At 43.7% G+C, this 17,919-nt stretch overlaps 1 protein-coding gene across 2 annotated transcripts in view; it reads left to right on the top strand.

Moving 5' to 3' along the window:
- The window catches only part of LOC137653485 (uncharacterized), a 191,270-nt gene that overhangs the window by 118,857 nt on the left and 54,494 nt on the right, over window positions 1-17,919 (top strand). The gene's annotated exons all lie outside the window — the stretch shown is intronic.

Consider the following 17,919-nt stretch of genomic DNA (forward strand, 5'->3'; position numbering starts at 1 on the left):
ATGGTCTGAGTCACACAATTGTGATGAGACATCTAAAAGACAAAATATTTAGGCTTACCCTTGGGGAGAGAATTACCATCAGCCACCTTATTGACTTAATACTTTACTAGAGGGTAACACCTGTTAAAGGGAAAGAAAATAGGAATTATTTTAATTTGTCCCATCTCTAAATACAAACCCTTTTGCCCATAATTTGGGAATATACTTTTGGCAAAGCTGGAAGACTAACCATAAGACTTTTAGGGAGGTGTAACTAACCCACCGCTGTAGTCTATTTTTTTTTTAGCGGTGCATATTTGCCCCGACTCACAGGGGGTGCCCTTTTAGCTCGGAAAGGTTCCTGATACCTGATTGGTCGGAAGTATTTTCGTCTGAACACCTTCATTGTTCTCAAATAATTACCAAGTAATGTAAATCGAAACTTATTTACTAACCTATATTTCTCCATCAGATATATGTTTTGTCAATAAACAATGTTAAAGAATAAATATATTAAAAAGTATTGTCATGGTAAGTCTAAATTTAATAACACAATCCGCCGAAGTCAACGACAGCAGCTTATTTTCGGATGCACTGCTTTGTAATTTCGTAATTTTTCACATATTTTAACACAAATTGGGATAAATTACATCCAGCATAAGTTAAACATGTTATAAACTTTCTTTGAATACCAGGATTTACCAAAAACATGGAATTAATAAAACCTGATATTTGTGAAAACTTATGGGGAGGTAAAAGAACAGCTTGCAGCGGCCTGGCGGGAAAACAATCCCTTCTGACTGTCATAGACGTAGTTTTTTTCGTAATATAATTCGGCCTATTCCTTTCAGTTTAAATAGTTGTGCATTGTCTCCCTTCGTAATATTTTGCTTAGTATTTTCCCACATTCCACCGAAGGACGATTGCTATGGCATTACAGGCAACTGAAACGAAGGACTTGACTCTGAAGGACTTTTGGAAGTCCTACAACATCCTTGATGCTGTTAAGAACATGGCTGATTCCCGGGAGGAGGTTAAGATGACAAACATGAATGGTGTTTGGGGGAAACTATGTCCTCAATTTGTGAATGATTTCCATGGGTTTGAGGACACAGTTGACCATGTTATCAAGAACATTGTTGCCCTGAGTAAGGAAATAGATCTGGATATGGAGGTTGATCATGTTACAGAGCTGCTGGAATCTCATGGAGAGGAGTTATTTGCTGGGGACTTTATACAACTGAAGAAGCAGGTCATAGAGGAAGAAGAAGAAACCCCGACCCCAGATCCTAAGGCTTTCACAAGGTAGGGCTTGTCAAAAGGTTTTGCTGAGATACAGCAACCATTGGCAACTTTCTAGGCTTAGGATCCTAACATGGACAGGTTCACTAGGAGATCTTGGATGAGAAGAGGATCCTGTCTGTCCAGTCTAACCTGGAGCGGTATTTTAAGAAAGTAGAGAGACCTGCACCCTCTACATCAGCTGCCTGTACTACTCCAGATTTGCCAGCAACAAAGCCTCTACCCTCTACCTCAGCTGCCTCTATTGCTACAGAGCCTCTACCGTCTACCTTGGCTGCCTCTATTGCTACAGAGCCTCCACCATCAACCTCAGCTGCCTCTATTGCTTCTCCAGCACCTTCTGTAGGTTCTGACTCGCCTGCCCCAGCTTCTCCAGCACCTTCTGTAGGTTCTGACTCACCTGCCCCAGCTTCTCCAGCACCTTCTGTAGGTTCTGACTCACCTGCCCCAGCTTCTCCAGCACCTTCTGTAGGTTCTGACTCACCTGCCCCAGCTTCTCCAGCACCTTCTGTAGGTTCTGACTCACCTGCCCCAGCTTCTCCAGCACCTTCTGTAGGTTCTGACTCACCTGCCCCAGCTTCTCCAGCATCTTCTGTCTCACTTCCAGAGAATAATGACTCACCTGCCCCAGTTTCTCCAGCATCTTCTGCAGCTTCCTCTCCACAATAAACCTGTCTCTATGTCCCTTGCAACATCCCTTCCAGGGTGCAAGCCAACCATAGGATTAGGGTAAGAAATTGTTCTCTTTTTTTTTTTTTATTAATATTCACTTTAATTCATGTGGTAAAGAATTGTTTTCTCTTTTTCTAGTACTGTTTTTATGTCATTTGATACATTTTATTATAGTACAATACTTTACAGTACAGTACAGTATGTATAGAGTATTCAATTTATGGTGTTCCGACTTACACTGAAATTCGAGTTACACCGCATCTTAAGAACGGATCAACGTCGTAACCTGAGGACCCCATGTAGTCAGGCCTTCTCCATCAAGAGGCTCAATACTACCCAGTACTCTAGAAGTTTCATTCCAGCAGTGACCAAGTTGTGGAATGATCTTCCTAATCGGATTGTTGAATCAGTAGAACTTCAAATGTTCAAACTCGCAGCAAATGTTTTTATGTTGAACAGGCTGACATAACTCCTTTTATAGTGTATAAATCAAATACAGTGGAACCTCTACATACGATTGCCTTTACATACGATTGTTCCAACATCCGAAGTAAAATTCGATAAAATTTTCGTCTCGACACCCAAAGTCATGCTCCAACATCCGACGTAGATCTTGTTTACGCCGGTAGACGGCAGTTTGTCGGAGAGACGCCATTGAGCGTCGAGTCGGTCAGTTCTCTGTTCTCATGCACATCGTGTGGTTGTCCTCTGTTCGGTCTGTTATTAACAGTGCTTATTACTGTATCATCCTTTTTTCACATTTAATTTTTGATTTAACGTATAATGAGGGGTCCTAAGAAGCTTAGTTTCGGTACAGGTAGTAGTAGTGGTGAGAAAAGGAAGAAGGCAATGCTTTCATTAGAATTGAAGCAAGAAATTATAGAAAAACATGAGCGCGGTGAGCGTGAGTGATCTGGCTCAACAATATGGCTGGAATATGTCTACGATCTCGACGATCATCAAGCAGAAGGAAGCCATTAAAGCAGTCAAACCATTGAAGGGGATCAAAGTGTAGCAAAGAAAACTAAGATTGAATTTAGTGAAAGTGATGAAAATTAAAAATCAAAAAGAAAAAAAAATATAAAATATAAAAACAGAAAAAATATAAATAAGCTTAGGTTAAAGTTCACGTAGTGTAAATTAGACTAAGTTACGGTACGTGATCACAGTTACCATCTGTACCTCCTCGTCGAACGTCCGTCTCCTCCTGCGTAGCATATCCTACACCTGCGTTGGCCTGTCTCTAAGGTAAAGTGACGATAAAAACCCCTTTTTTAAACATTTAAACTTACCCGCTGGTTATATAACAATAGCTTTATTCTTCTGTCCGGCAGAAATTCAAAACTCATGGCAATTGCATAGATATGCCAGGTGTACACTAGCGCCACCACGGTAGCTAGGCCGATCTATTCCATCCAGCACCAGATTTTCTTCTGCCACCATTTTGGCAACATCGAAGGAATTTCACTCGTGATTAACCTGGATTTTAGCAGTATACTGGTGATGCACTCTTATATACAGTAATACAGTACGGGTTTTGGCATTCGCTTATTTGGTTTTGTTTGATATTTGATCGCTATGTTATAGTTTAAAAGGTAGGATTAGAAATTTTTACACCTATTTTAAACTAACGAAAGCATCATGGCGATAGGTAACACCACGCCTCATCGATGACGTCACAGTCATATGACGTAAGCTTGAGTATGACTTGCATTTTCTTTCTTTTTCTACAAAGAATGATAAGTTAATACTATCTTACAAAGTATTTAGTTATATAAAATAAAAGGATTATGTTATTTTTAAAAAAAAATTGTCCTTATGGTATGCTTTCTTTGGATAATCTTCGATCTGGTTTTAAAGATTATCTAGCGTTCAGTTTATTTATGCTACGCAGTCATCATTCTATCGTTACAGTATTACTCTTTGTATCGATATTTATGAAAAGTAAATTTTTCTTTAAAACTAAAGTTTTTAAGTTGTATTAGATTAAAGGATTATGTTATTTTACAATTATATTGGTCCTTTTAGTATTTTCTTTAGCTAATCTGTTTACTAAGATTAAACAAAATTAGCGTTCAGTTAATTTTTATACGATGTAGTATTCATGACAATCGATATAGTCTCACAATTCTTTGTATCATTGTTTACTTGTACGATTTTGGGAATACTAAATTTTTGCGTATAATATTTATAAATGTTCCAATTGTTAAATGTGACCGTCTTTTATTGGAACCCCTTAAGTAATAAGGGTTGGTGTAAATATATAGATATATTCATTATTCCTATATCTATTCATTTAATATTTTAATATTTTATATAAAAGATTTTATTACATTTTATAGAGGATTCAATGACTTGCATTCTCATTCAAGCCCTTGACAGAATAGTAAGATCTCCCTCTACGGGCGTGTCTACTATTGGTTTTATGCCAAAGAGTTTAAAAATGCAAATTTTTTAGTGCTAAATTAGTGAAGTGAATTTTATTCAATGCAGTGGAGGGTGCTTCTGTTCGGACCTGTCGTTTTCCTAGCCTTAGACCTCTTTCAAGCTCCCGGACCCATGCGAGAAGTAAAGTCGATCGGCGAAAGGAAGCGAGAGGCATTAGCCTGGCGCCGAGCGTCTTGTAAGACCTGAACAGTAGTTCCCTCGAGCGTTCCTGTTGACGATTCCCAGAACGATCACCCTCGCCGTAGGTAAGGCGAGGTAAAAGTGTTTACTAACATTAAGCGGCCAAACGCGAGCGTCTTCCTTCCAGGCGCACAACAAGCGCCAGGCAGCTGAACGTGATGGCGCGCACCAGGCGGCTGAGCTTGATGGCGATCGCCAGGTGGCTGAGCGTGATTCCTCGCGCCAAGCTAAGCATTACAACAACAGAGCGTTGGTCATCGAGCATTCAGCAAGGCTAGCTACTAACACTACTGTAAGAGTTTGACACGATGTTTGTAACTTAGTGCAACTTCTTGGTTTCTCTTGTTCAATGATCGACCGTTCTAGACGCGATCGGCATAGTTCCGAGCGTCTGAATCGCGAGCATTTTTAAATCGTGAGCGTTATTGTTCTGAAGTCACGTGGCGCTGTACGTCAAGAGCTTGCATGGCATCAAGCTTCATGCAGTTGAACTTGACGTCGAGTGTCAAGCAGTTAATAATGACTTCGAACGCCAAGCAGTTGCGTGTCGTCGAGCATCAAGTAATTGAACATGACGTCACGTGTCAAGCATAGCTCCAAGTGTCTAGATCGCGAGCGTCTGAATCATGAATAGTATTGTTCCAAGAGTCACGTGACGCTGAACGCCATGCAGTTGCTTGGCGTCTGGCTTCCAACAGTAGGACTTGATGTCTACATGACCATGAGCATCTAGCGTTGGAACATTGTTACATCAGGCGCTATATTAAGAAATAAATGTTAACTGGAAAGATATTTTTTTCTCAGACCAAGGCCTGCTTGGACTAATTCTTGGTGTCTGTGGGAGAGCGAGAATTAAACCTCTAAAGCATTGAGGTCAGAATTCAGAACCTTAAGGAGTTGATTTCCTAGGAAACAAGGCATCTCTACCTCGGTTAGAGACTTGTAGAAGAAGGGAGTGACTTTCAGAAACTCATGAGAGTTTTTTCTGAAGAGTTTCCATTTCATTTTGTACCTGCTGCTCCTTGTCCCGCCTTCAGAGTTTTTCGCTAAGGAAGACGTCGAAGGAGTCTGTTTATTATTTTTATTATTATTACTAGCCAAGCTACATCTCTAGTTGGAAAAGCCAGATGCTATAAGCCCAAGGGCTCCAATAGGGAAAGATAGCTCAGTGAGGAAAGGAAATAAGGAAATAAATAAATGAGGAGAATAAATTAACAATAAATCATTCTAAGAAAAGTAACAACGTCAAAGAGACAGTGCTGATAGGGCAGTGCAATAGCGCGTCCTCAATGCAGCATAAAGAACCTAACTGGAGATGTTGGTTCAGCAGCACGTTCAGCTGCAACAGCAAGAAGTGCAATAGGTCTTTTGTGAGAGAAGGCATTGTCCCTTTTTTTGCTGTGTACGTCCTGACAGGATGTCAGAAGTTGGCAAAGCTTTAGTTCAGACTGATACGGATCTTGTTCCTGAGTCTGGTGTTACGGTATAGGCACTGCCGCTTCCGCCAGACTGGTTTCTGTCTGCTGAAATGCGGAGCGTTATGTAAGCGATGAGGAAGGCGAGTTCGCTATCGAAATTTTCTACACCGGTGTCACCTGATGTTGATCTTAATTGGACTATGCAGCTAGCATGAAGCAGCGGCTCTCATCTTTTATGCTGTCTTATCAGCCTGATGTTAGCAAAGCGATGGTTCGTCATGATTCTTATCAGGATGCGTTGTCGCACAGGCGGCCTACCAGCAAGCTAATGTTGAACAGAGTGATAAGGCTTCTATATCCCATTGAGTGTCTGCTTCTCTTGATACCAGACATCAAGCAGCCAAGCGTGTCGTCGAGCGTCAACCTTCCAAGCGCGGCGACGATCGCTAGGCAGCTAAGCGTGGCATTGGGTGTCAAGCTGAATGTGACGTTGCGCGTCAAGCTGAACGTGACATCTAGCAACAAGCTCGTGACGTCGAACGTCAAACAAACCGTGACGTCCAACGTCAGTCACATACTGTTCGAGCTGCGTCCAGAGGACAAAGTTCTCTATGGAGACTCAGAGGACTATGCTTGCAGCCGTAAAGAAGGTCCACTGGATGATTTCTTTAGATCTCCAGGATGCTTACTTCTACTTCCCTATCCATCCGAACTTCAAGCTAACGGAAGGTTCGTGTATAGGAGGAAGTTGTCCAGTTTTGAGTTCTTTGTTTCGGTCTAAGCACCACCCCTCAAATAGAGGGTGTGTCTGTGAGGACATATCGTTGTTTCTTATCCTTAGACCTCTTCCAAGGAATGTTGATTTGAAACTTCTTCCAGCTCCCTTTTCCGGAGAGAAGAAATATCGAACGATAAAAGAAACGAGAGGCTTTAGCTCCCGAGCAGTCGCCTACTCGAGCATACCTTTTGACCCCTCACAGGTCTCTCACGTTCATCATAGGAAAGGTGAGGTGAAAGTTTTTTCGTCGTCTTCAGATGACTCAGCACCCAGACGAGGCTGGCATCAACTTCCAGACCTCTATAGAGGAAGATGGACATTGTCAATCAGCGTCCTATCTTGACACCGCAAGCTTCTGGTTGTAGTCTTTCGAACAGTTCTGAGCGTTTTTTCTTTCTACCGAAGAAAACTCTCCTACCAAACATCCTTTTAGGATGTCAGCAACTGTCAAATAACGTCCAACAGTGTGACCCTATTTTTATTACGCTACTAGATTTGCAACAGAAGCTCTCTTCGCTCATGCTAGTTTGTCGGCCTGTGTACAACAAGAGAGTGGCAGACCTGGATCTTTAGTGTCAGGTAACTTCACACCTGGACACTAAGCTTAGTGAGCCTACTAGTCGAGATGTTCTTGATGACGAACGTCTTTACAACTCCCTAGCATGGAGTCAAACAGACGTGACGTCGTACGTCCACCTAACAGGACATCGTGCTTCCAGCGGAACAGGACGTCCTGTAAGACATGACGTCGAGCGTCTATCGAGACGCTACATTAATCATCAAGCACAATGCGACCCCGAGCGTCAAGCAGCTCGTTACATGGTCTTGTACACGTTCCCACCATTTAAAGCGCTTTACATGACGTTACAAAGGTTCGTGTCTCACGAGGGAACCAAGTTGACTTTAGTAGCTCTCTTCTGGCCGTCAAGAGGTTGGTTCACAGAGGTTCTGGAATGGATGGTGGACATTCCAAGAATCCTGCCATTGAGAATAGATCTTCTCAAACAACCTCACTTGGCAAGAAACCATCTAAACCTTCATGCTCTACGTCTGACGACCTTCAGACTATCGGAAAACTAGCAAGATCTAGAGGATATTCGAAGGAGGCAGCCAAGGCTATTGTTAGAGCAAAAAGGACTTCTACCATCAGGGTCTTATCAGTCAAAGTGGGAGGTTTTTAGAGCATGGTGTAGAACTAACTTATTTTCTTCATCCCGTACCTCTGTAGCTCAAATTGCTGATTTCGTTTTAGAGCTTAGAAGAAAGCACAATTTCTCCTCCTCAACCATCAAGGGGTACAGGGGTATGCTGGCAACTGTCTTCAGGCACAGGGATTTAGACCTCTCTAATAACAAGGACCTTCAGGATCTTCTCAGATCCTTTGAAACCTCTAAGAAGCGTCAACAGGAATCACCAGCCTGGAATGTAGACGTGGTTTTGAAATTTCTGATGAGTGACAGATTCGAACCTTTACACTCGGCTTCTTTTAAAGATCTGACTTTAAAGACGTTATTTGTTCCGACACAGATACAAACCTTCGCTATTTATTAGGGTATTACTTTCAGCGCAGCTGAAAGACGAGCCATGATAATTTTAGTGAGGGATAACTACTCCATCTGCTAGTTAGCGGGTGGGGGTGGGGTAGACTGGCTACCCCGCTCACTCACACCTCTCGGCTGAATAACCACTTTACTTTTTGGCTCGGTAGAGGACGGACATGCTGCCCTTCTCTCCCGCAAAGACTTCCCTTGATGTTTTTTGTTTATTCTTTATTTTTATTTTTTGTTTTTCTCGTGTGGTTTCATTTATCTTACATATATTTGAGTGTATATATGTATAAATGGAAATATATGTTGTTAGATACGTGTAACTTTAATTGCTGTTGACATCGTAGCCAATTGCCTCCGCCGTAGAGAGTTGTCATTGCCGCCCTTCCCTGTGACTGATGGTCGGCAGGTTCTCAACACTGCCATGTGTTTGTTTCATTACAGAATTGGTGTATAACAGTTCTGCTCCCTTTCAAGGAATTATCCTACAAGGAGGTGACTTATTCTGAGAATAGTGTATTTCTTGCAACTTCCTTTTTTTTCACAGGTAACAGCAACGTAGAACACAAGGCCGAGTGCTACGGCTGTCCTGTTCGTTATTCTGCTCTCTATGTGGTAGCTCGTGAGCTGCCCTCATTACGAGGTAGCATTTGCTGTTAACTTTCAACTTGATGTTCGTCCTCTGAGGGGAACTTCTCTCTCTCTCGTGAGAGAGAGAGAGTGATTTTTGTTTACACCTATAGAGCTGGAAGAAAGCTTTACTTAGGCTATGTCCTCTTGCGGAAAGACTTCTCTCTCGTTCACGAGAGAGATTTTTACGTCTATGCTTTTTTCCCATAGAGCTGGGAGAAAGCTTGCCTTAGGCGATGTCCTCCTTCGGGAGGACTTCTCTCTCGTTCGCGAGAGAGAGTTTCTTACGCCTACGCTTTTTTCCCATAGAGCTGGGAGGAAGCTTGTTTTAGGCGATGTCCTTCTTCCGGAGAACTTCACTCTTGTTCGCGAGAAAGAGGTTATTGAGCTTATGCTTTTTTCCCATAGCGCTGGGAGAAAGCTTGTTTTTTGCGATGTCCTCCTCTGGGAGGACTTCTCCCTTGTTCGCGAGAGAGATATTTTACACCTACGCTTTATTCCCATAGAGCTGGGAGAAAGCTTGTCTTAGGCGATCTCCTTCGGGAGAACTTCCCTCTCGTTTGCGTGAAATAACTTGTAGGAGCCTGCTGATCCACCAGGGGCGGTGGCAGAGCTCTCTCCGAAGCAGGTTATCCCTTCAGGGGAACGAGTCTCGTCCTCGAGAGGAGACCGCCTTTGGGCATCGGCGGTCCCCCATTACGCCTATGGTTCTCCTTCAGGGGCGGAGCGAGAGCCTTCTCTTAAGCGACATTCTCCTTCGGGAGAACAAACCTCTTATGCGGAGGTGTCATCTTGAACCTTCGTCATGTTGATCCTCGGGTTCTCTTGACAGTAGGAGTTCTTCGGGACTCCGCTCGAAACCTTCGGGTTTCAGTTACGCTGAACCTTCGGGCTCTTGTAACGATGGTAACGTTGAGCTTTCGGGAACTTGTGCCATCAATGACGCTGACCTTTCAGGGTCTCGTGACAGAGGAACCTCGGTTCCTCGTTACGCTGATCCTTCGGGGTCTCGTAACATTAGTTATGCAGAACCCTTGGGCTCTCGTAACTTTAGTCACTCTGACACTTTGGTGTTTCGTGACAGGGAAACTTCGGTTTCTCATTGCGCTGACCCTTCGGGATCTTGTAACATTAGTTACGCTGAACCCTTGGGCTCTCGTAACTTTAGTCACTCTAACACACTGGTGTGTTGTGACAGGGAAACTGCGGTTTCTCGTTACGCTGACCCTTCGGTGTCTTGTAATGTCAGTTACGTTGAACCCTAGGGCTCTCCTAACTTTAGTCACTGACACTAAGATGTTTAGTGACGGGAAACTTCGGGTTCGCGCAACACAGTTCACGCTGAACTTTTGGGTTCTCGTGACCTGAGTCATTCTTTTTATGACAGAGAGTTTTCACATTCTCGTTGTGTTGATCGTTGGCGCTCACACAACACAAGCTATCGTGAACCTTCGGGGTGAGCGTAGCAGTGAGTTTTCTCACCAACCTGAGAGCTATCGCGCACGCGACCAAGTTGGCGCGCACGGTCAAATTGGCGCTCACGACCGAATAGGCATGCACGAGCGTGTTGGGGCGCGCAAACAAAATGGAAATCATGGCGCGCGGGTTCATCCTTTGGCGCGCCATATGCGCGAACATCCTGTTGCTTGCCATGCGCGCGAACATCCTGTGGCGCGCGAGCAACATTATGCGCGCCAGGTGCGCAAACAACCTCATTCGCTCCACGAGCGTGAAAAAGGTGAGCGCAATCGGGAAGGGCGCGCTCGAGCTCCTTTCCGCCTACCAACAGTTTGGCGCAAGAGCGCATGACCATATTGGTGCGCGTGCACAACTATATTGGCGCACATGATCGGATAGGAGGGCACGACCATATTGGCGTGAGCACACGATCGGATTGGAGCGTGCGACTGTATTGGCGCGCGCTCGACCACATTGGCTCTCACGCATGACCAACTTGGCGCGCACAAACAACGAGGTGCACGCAATCGGTTGAAGTGCGCGAACAACTCTTATGACCCTTCGGGGTCTCACAACGCAGTTCACGCTGAACGTTTGGGTTCTCGTGATCATAGCCATACTTATATGACAGTGTTCACGAGTGCAGAAGAGGTTTACTGTATTCTCTTGACAGAGTTTTCGAACTCTCGTCCCGTGAATTGTTCGCACGCCCCCATCGTCATCAAGAGTTTTACTCTGATGACAGAGGGATGCCTGCTGCCTAAGGGTTTACGAATCTCTACAGGTAACTATGACACGGTTCCTTTGGGTCCTGGTCACGTAACACGATTCCTGGAAATTCCATCAGGAATCAGCGACAGAGTTCCTGCGGGTTCTCGGTACAACATCCCTTAAGGTCGTGAGAAAGGAACCACAAATAGATTCTGAACCCCTAGGTTCTCATCCGAATCTCTCTGTTTCCGCGATCCAGAGTTTTCTGAAAACTCTATGGTCAACCCCCCCTCTCTACAGGATGGGTCTTCCAAAGGTGTGACTTGATACGTCACTCTACACTCCTGGCTGATTACTATATCAGCTGGTCTGGTTTCGCCAGCACTGATCCTTTCCTTTTCGAACGAACCACCGTCATCTTTCCTCCACCTTCCCACTTCGGGTGGTTTGGTTAGCAGATGGAAATGAGCGGGGAATGAAAAATTTCTTTACATAGCAGTTCATTTCCCCTGGCAGGCCTTGCCTGAATAAGACGGTAGTTTTCTCACTAGCAAGAAATCGTTCGATGGCAACTCCTTCGGGTAAGCGGTCGATGGCAATTATGTCTGGCGTTCTTGAAGCAAACCCCCACATATGAGACTTCACCCTTTTTCGGGAGACTCGTCCCTGAGAATTTTTACAAAACTTCAATGGGTGTTAAAACTTCATGAAGGTCGTAAGCCTTCCCGGAGCATGCACTCTAGCCAAGACAAAACCGCGAGGTTATGGTCTTAAACTCTGTTCTACCATTTGATGGAGGCAGGCAGCCTCCCCCGTCATTGTACCGTGGGTATAACGACTTGCCTTTTTACACGATAGTCTAACGAGACTTTTATTCTATCCTTACAGGGTTATTGTTTTGAACAATTAGTCCCGAAGGAACATTGTTAGGTGACGTTAAAAGAACGATAGCAACAGCGTGGGCATCTTTTCATTACGTTACGAACGTTCAAGAGGAGGGGTAAACCAAAGGGGAAATGATTGCCCCTATAATTGTATATTTTTTTTGAGAACATGTTCGCTCTCATTCAAGAAAATATTACAGTCAACGATCAAAATTCTTTCGGCAATAATGTTGCGATTCGTCGCACATACATTATTCCCACAACCGGATTTGTTGCAAACGTTTCCTGGAGGCAGAGAATACGCATGCGCTAGCGCAAATGGACAAGTACATATGTGCGTGCAAGCGATCTTTCTGCCAATAAGGGCTATATACATCTTCCAATTAGAACTCCGTTCTATTAAGTTGTATATTTATATCCCTTACTGAAACCAGGTTATTCATTACATTACTTGGCTACTTTCCTGTAACCAAACATACGGCATTTACGTTCTGCCTCCTTATAGGCATTTTTTCCTTTCCCCCAATCGGAAGTCTTAGTCTCCTACAAAGGCTTTGTTCCTAGTAGGGAACATTTAATATAAATGCTAGTTTACTGATCGGAGACGGAGAAGTACGAACTTTTTTTGTTCTAAGAAGGAGAAACCTCCATTACGAACGTTTCCGTTCTCCAACAGTTCCGGATACGACTTTTAAGTCCAACTATGCATGTATGTTTGTCATGCGCACAGTTCGGTGTTACTACTCCGTAGTAGATTTATGCTCTTTTCCCACCCAACAATAGATTGAAGATACGTCTCAATCTCCTCTTGGGTTTGGTTGGAGGCGATCGGTGATTACCGTACAGTCTCTTGTCCGGAAAGCGATCTCTATGGAGATTCGCTATTATAACATAAGCTGTACTGTTTAACTGGTTTACCGTTTGGTATTGGTCTTATTCGGCCAACCACACTGGATTAGTGGCAGTTGGAGGGAGAACAGGCTGTTCCCCTTCGTTGCAAGAACGTGCAATTGGTTACACGTCTCGACATCATCTCGAGGTGTGTTTATTGCTATGCACCCCCCCCCCTCCCCGCTGGACAATCCGCGGATGATGGGTGGCAGATGAGAGCTTCTGCAAAGAGGCCTGTCTTCTCGTCTTCCCTTTGGACCTAATGCTCTCTAAAATGCATCAAAAGAGAGAGGGGGGCCATATGCCATACCATTCCATCCTCGTCTGTTAGCCCGATTCAGAAAGGTACCACCATTCACCTCTCTTAGAGAACCATCTAGTAGTATGAAGCCTTAGATGGACAGAGGACAACTAGTTGCCCCCATCTGCTCGCGTCATTCCTGGTATAGAAATGTGCTTGCAAAACCACCCAGATAGTGGGCTCTTAGTGTCTTGGAATCATCTTGTATCCAACTAAGTCTTAACTTTGTGGGGTCCCCGACTGTGGTTATGCTCGCAGCGGCCCTGATCTTCAGGCTCTCACTCGACCATTCCCCAGGCCCTCAAACAAGATGTATTCCAAGATCGGTGGAGCAGCCTAGAGGTGTGCCTTGTTTCCCCCCCCCCCCCCCTCCCCCCCATTCGGTCTGGTGAAAAAGTCCTCAGCCAAGTCAGGATAAGCAGGATCTTATCAATGACTCCAATGGCTTCGCTATGGCATCCCGCAGAATGGTTCCCAGACCTTCTGCAGCCCCTGACGAAGCTCCAATAGCTTTGCTATGGCAACCTGCAGAATGGGTCCCGTACCTTCTGTAGCTCCTGACGGAGTTCCAAGGGATCTTCCACGGCACGATCTTCCAAGCAGCCACATGCTAACACTTTCCTAAGCCGTAGCTTTGCTTCGACTTCTCGCCTGGGACGATCCTACACCACCCCTCTCAGAGAAGCCTTTCGCATCAGGTTACGGAAAAGATGTCTTGGCACCTCAGACACTTTTCAGCGTCGGTCTTCCAGGTGAAGTGTTCGGTCCTTTGTGACTGATGTCGTGGAAGGGGATTCTCTGCCATCGATGCCTTTACTTATGCAAGTGTGAGATAACTTGTCCCCCGTCGGATCTCAACCTCCTCCTTGGGACGCGGTTCTGGTCCTTCAATCTCTGAAGGCCCCTCTCTACGAACCATAGGCCCAGCAGCAGATCGCTTCCTTACACGGAAGACGCCCTTTCTACTCACTTGGGCTTTTGACCAAGAGAGTTAGTGTGTTGTATGATTCAACCTCTGATGTCTCCTACCCTAGGAGACGGGGAGAAGTAATCCTCAGCGGCGTCCCTGAGTGGATTGCCAACTCAAATCCGAATGTGCTTTACCCTAGGTGCAGCCCATTTTGAATAAAGAGTCTTCGTTCGGTAACCGGAAACCCATCAACTGGGGTTTTACCCAGTGAAGAGTCTGTGGGGTTACCTTTAAAGAACGATACCAGCTCGCCCCCGTGTGTCGGCACTGTTGACCAGCACGGGGAAGGTCAAGAGGAGGACCTCAGGGATTTCCTTCCCCTCTGGGATCGGAAGACAATTGCGGTTACTCTTAATCTAGACCCTCCTCCATCCTAAGACCCAGAGCTCGTAACGTCACTGGCGTTGCTACGTCCCTGGCGTTCAAGAAACTACTCTGTGGTGCAGATACTTTAAGTGGGCATGTGGAAGTGTCAATCGACCTTCACGGCCCACCTGCAAAGACGTAACCCACAAGAACATGGAGACCTTTTCCATTGGTCCTGTGGTGGTCGCACAACAAATGGTCTAAACACCTCAGGCTCCTTGATGGACAAGTAGCAGAGGGTTGAGGGCTGAGGCTACCCTGATTAGTCTGGGGTGAATGAATAAGAATGTCTGGCTCCTTTCTTCCTTTCACCTTCTCCCCTCTGGGGAAAACGGCTCCGCAAGCCTCAGCATAGCTGACGTCACCTCGCTGTAGTTAAGACCCATTTCCCTTGTGCCTCCTAAGTATAGAAGAATACTTTGTTACGTCCTCAATACCTTTTAGAGGGAGGGTATTGGGTAAGTCTTTAAGAACAATAGGTTTTCTACTCGAGTTCCTATGTTGAAGACATGCCACACTGTTAGTTTCACTCACACACAAGCTTCTGCAGGCCGCTATCTGTGCATTACCTCATATCGGCACTTGATTTTAGCGAGGGTAGGGTCCCTTCTACTATCGATCACAGATCGAAATAGAGAGGACCCCGGGCCATGACCAAGGCCAGTTGGTGAGGACTTTCTCCCTCCTAAGAGTAAGTCACCCTAATAAATAGCGAAGGTTTGTATCTGTGTCGGAACAAATAACAAATTTGGAAATAATTTGTATTTTTCCTAACACAAACCTGGAGCTATGTATACAAATTGGCCCGCCACCTTGTCCCCCGAGAAGTCCTGCCATAAAGCAAAGTGGTTACTCAGCCGAGAGATGTGAGTGAGCGGGTTAGCCAGTCTACCCCACGCCCCACCCGCTAACTAGCAGATGGGGTAGTTATCCCTCACTAAAATTATCATGGCTCGTCTTTCATCTGCGCCGAAAGTACAGTGAACCCTCGTTTATCGCGGTAGATAGGTTCCAGACCCGGCCGCGATAGGTGAAAATCCGCGAAGTAGTGACACCATATTTACCTATTTATTTAACATGTATATTCAGACTTTTAAAACCTTCCCTTGTACGTAGTACTGTTAACAAACTACCCTTTAATGTACAGAACACTTAATGCATGTACTAACGTACCCTAAACTAAAACAGGCACAAATATTAAGGGCGACTTTATATCATGCGTTTCCTAAACACGCCAAAAAGCACGATAAAAAATGGCAACCAATGTTTTGTTTACGTTTATCTCTGATTATAATGAAGAAACAAACGCATTTACACATCTGTGTATAGGTTAGTTTCTGCATCGATTATATTGATTATTCAGTACAGTATGTTGATTTGGTTATTACTAATGTTTTACTTAATTTTTCTTAGGACTTCCAAATGAAATGTTTCTCTTTATGACGCCGCCTGAAACGACGGCGTCATAAAGTACGCTCAGTAAACAAACTAAGGAATTTAACGCGCATGATGAAAGTGATAAATAATGATATTACAGTAAAAGCTTTAATAAAATATGTTATTACAAATATTATTTACCGTATCTATATAAAATCATACATACGTAGCAAAGCAGGAAAACAATCTACGAGAGAGAGAGAGAGAGAGAGAGAGAGAGAGAGAGAGATTGTTTTACATACGTAAATGTAAATTTTAAACAAAAAAAAATAGCCCCATTTCATATAGAATAGATTACAAATATTTTACTTTATCATATTACAGTAGTCTGTATAATACTGTAAAGTTCAGTACAGTATGTTGTTGTTAAAGTCGTGGCGATGAAATTCTCACGAAACAAAAACACGCCATTTGAGTACAACAGCTGATTCTCTCTCTCTCTCTCTCTCTCTCTCTCTCTCTCTCTCTCTCTCTCTCTCTCTCTCTCTCTCTCTCTCTCTCTCTCTGTGTTATACAATACTTACATTTAGATGAAGAAACTAAAATTAGTTTTCTTAGTGTCAATTAAATACGAAACGAAATAATTAGGCCGAGTCTACATCCATTTCAATCATAGCTAAAAATACGGCATCCGATTTCATCAGCAAACCACTATTTTTTGGGAAATATCATTTTATTCTAGAAAATTGCCACTCTTTAAATAGTTAATTGCACATTAAGAAAGCGTGTACTTTTGTTTTTAAATTTCGGGTTTGTTTTAAAAATCGAGTATTGTTGACTTCTTTTTTTTTTACTTTTGGCTGTGATTAGATCAGCTGTCATCTAGCTGCCGCTCTTGAGTGTGTACGAATACACTAACAAAGTATCATTTATACCATTTCTTAACTTATTCAAACCATCTACAGTATACAGTTGATATTACATAAGCACCAATGTGTTATAACCTATCAAATTTTTTTGTTTATTACATTTAATCTCTCTCTCTCTCTCTCTCTCTCTCTCTCTACCTCTCTCTCTCTCTCTACCTATCTCCCTCTCTCTCTCTCTCTCTCTCTCTCTCTCTCTCTCTCTCTCTCTCTCTCTCTCTCTCTGGGCTACTTTTCACTACCTCCCATTCCTTACCTCTCTCTATCTCTCTAACAAATGATATCTTTGTTGCTCCTCAAAGTTTCATTTATATTGAAAATCAATCACGATTCAATTTTCCTTACTTTCTCCAATCTCGCACCATCGGTCACATTGCGGTATTTTCGATATTTCTGGAAAATCCGCGATATATGTATATACATGGGTTATGAAAAAAATCCGCGATGGTCGAACCGCGAAGTAGCGAGGGTTCACTGTAATACCCTAATAAATAGCTCCAGGTTTGTATGTTAGGAAAAATACAAATTATTTCCAAATTTGTTACTTTTAGTAAGCTTAGCAACAGCTAAGAGAGTCAGTAAAGTTCACGCTTTTAGCAAGAACATTGGCTTCAGAAACAGGAAAGCTATATGCTCCTTGCAGCTTGAATTTTTGGCCAAAAACGAACGTCCTTCTCACCCATGACCAAAATCTTTCGAAATTGCTAACCTCTCTGATTTGGTGAGTGAAGAACTGGAGAAGGTTCTGTGTCCTGTTAGAGCACTGAAGTTCTATCTAGACAGGACAAAAGGTTTAAGAGTCAATTCAGCTCTTTGGTGTGCAGTCAAGAAGCCTGCTTTACCTATGTCTAAAAACACCTTATCTTATTTCATAAGACTTTTGATTAGAGAAGCTCACACACACTGTGGTGAGGCGGACCTTAAACTGCTTAAAGTTAAGACTCATGAAGTTAGAGCTGTGGCAACTTCTGTAGCTTTTAAACAAAATCGTTCTCTGCAAAGCATAATGGATAAACCTTTTTGGAGAAGTAAATCTGTATTCGCATCACATTATTTAAAACGTGTCCAGACTCTTTATGAG

The sequence above is a fragment of the Palaemon carinicauda genome, chromosome 14 (assembly GCF_036898095.1).
Source record: "Palaemon carinicauda isolate YSFRI2023 chromosome 14, ASM3689809v2, whole genome shotgun sequence".
In the NCBI taxonomy this organism is placed as follows: Eukaryota; Metazoa; Arthropoda; class Malacostraca; order Decapoda; family Palaemonidae; genus Palaemon; species Palaemon carinicauda.